Source organism: Octopus bimaculoides, chromosome 9 (genome assembly GCF_046866305.1).
Source record: "Octopus bimaculoides isolate indiv1 chromosome 9, ASM4686630v1, whole genome shotgun sequence".
NCBI lineage: Eukaryota > Metazoa > Mollusca > Cephalopoda > Octopoda > Octopodidae > Octopus > Octopus bimaculoides.
In genome coordinates, this window is record NC_142936.1 from 85,674,364 (window position 1) to 85,676,863 (window position 2,500).

Consider the following 2,500-nt stretch of genomic DNA (forward strand, 5'->3'; position numbering starts at 1 on the left):
TCCAACATCGCTTGACAACTGATGCTGGTGTGTTTACGTCCCCGTAACTTAGCGGTTCGGCAAAATAGACCGATAGAATAAGTACTAGGCTTCCAAAGAATAAGTCCTGGGGTCGATTTGCTCGACTAAAGACGGTGCTCCAGCATGGCCACAGTCAAAAGACTGAAACAAGTAAAAGAGTAAAGAGTATATATATACAAGCATGTATATATATGTATACATATATATGTATATACATGTATAAGTGTGTGTGTGTGTGTTAATTTTAATGTGTTTTTTTTTAAAGCCAGAACAATGCAATTTATAAAAATAAAACAAATCGACAGTTTTACTCGATATTTCACTACTTTAGGGTCAGGACCCCTTCCTCTGGAAATCTAAGGAGAAAAGTTGTCCTGTGTCCCGTAGTGGGCGTGTATTTGATATACGTCGCTATAGCAGCCAACCGGTTGTGTGCAATTCTGACCCGTTACTAATTCGTGGTGTCTATTTCTTAATTAAAAGAGATTTTATTCTCAAGTTCCCAGTTTTTCTGTCTGTAGCTTCTAGGGAAACCTGGATGTCTTGGGTGTGGCGTTTCTCTAGATGTTTTTTTGGCGCAATAATCATTAGCATAGAGGTGTTCTTTAGTCCGTATGTATAATTGTTTGGCGGTACTTCCTTTATACTAATGCTTCTTGCGTCAAAAATCATCTACAGAAATGCCCCACCCAGGGAACTTGAGAATAAAAGAAGCCCTTTTAATTAAAAAATACACAGCACGTATTAATAACACAACAGAATCTCTCGCGATGGATTGGTTAATATAGCGATTCATATGAAACAAACTCACGCACACTACAGGATAGAGAAGTCATGGAATTGCAACTTTTCTCCAAAGATTTCCCGAGCAAGGCTTCCCAAAACTGAAACACTGAAATAATACAGATAAAACTATCAATCTGCTTTATTTGTATAAATTGCATTGTTTTTGGCTGAAAAAAAAATACAATTATAAACATTTATATATATATATATATATATATATATATATATATATATATATATATATATATATATATATATATAAGGTTATGAAGGGTATTGGATTCAACCAAACCCAAAGATACAGGTAATACCGAGTAAGTGCTGTATACCGGCTAGTTTTTCCCCTTTCGTTGTATAAACATGAGTGGGGAATATAACATAAGTCGTGTATTAGCGTGTATATGTATAAAGAGAGAAAAGGATAAAGAGACCAATGGCAAAGTTAGAAATATATTTTATGGATAAAGTCTTACAGCTGTTTCCGGACACGATATGATATATATCCACCTTTGCTACTACAATCATCTCCGGAAAATACCCACAAGGATTCTTTACATGGATGTTTACTGCTGGAATGAAGCTCCAATCCAAGTACTGTTTCTTCTTTGTTCTTTTTTCAGCACATCGCTCTCACGTCTTACTTCTCTTATAGATGTAATAATCCATTCCTCTACTATTACCGTCTCCGATGAAGGGATACGTTGGATTTCCCTGAAACAGCTGTAAGACTTTATCCATAAAATATATTTCTAACTTTGCCATTGGTCTCTTTATCCTTTTCTCTCTCTCTCTCTCTCTCTCTCTCTCTCTCTATATATATATATATATATATATATATATATATATATAATATAAGGCTTCATGAAATCTATACTGTTTTAAAATATATATATATATATATATATATTACGGAGATGTACTTGCATAGCAAGTGACCTGATCTGAGATGGTGTGCTGGAACGAAAACAATTGCAGCGTGGAAGGTGTTTATAAGCCATTTAAAATAACACACAAAGCGACGAAAATATTTTGACAAATTAAATTTAAATGTTGAAGTGAATCTAACGGATTTTGTGTCTTATTTTAAATGGCTTATAAACACCTTCCACGCTGCAATTGTTATATATATATATATATATATATATATATATATATATATATATATATATATATTTCTCATCATTTTTTCTCGCCCCTCCTTAATTCTTCTATCCCTCTGCTTCTACCTCTCTCTCTCTCTTCTCTCCCCACGGGACGGGTGTTTGGCCAAGCCTGACCTTTCTTTCTTGGTTCGACTACCATCCGTGCAGCATCTATATTCCTCCCTGTGCCTGTCAAAACTTATGTCCCTGTGGTAAGAGTTTACTTCCACACACGTCAGCTTAATTTAATTCGTCCTTAGTCGATTGGAGCAATCTCGAGTATAACCAGCTGAAATTGCAAAGATAATCTGGAACTCGACTGAGGATAGAAAACTCCGAATGACCCGTCCTTGGTTTCTTTGTATCGTCTGTCTGGATGTTTTGTTGTCCCAACTGTCTGGATGTTTTGCGTTCTTATCCCAGTTTTGTATTTTATACACACACACACACACACACACACACACACACACACACACACACACACACACACACACACGATAAGGTGTGTGTGTGTGCGCGCGCGCCCGTGTGTGCGTGTGTGTGTGTGCAAG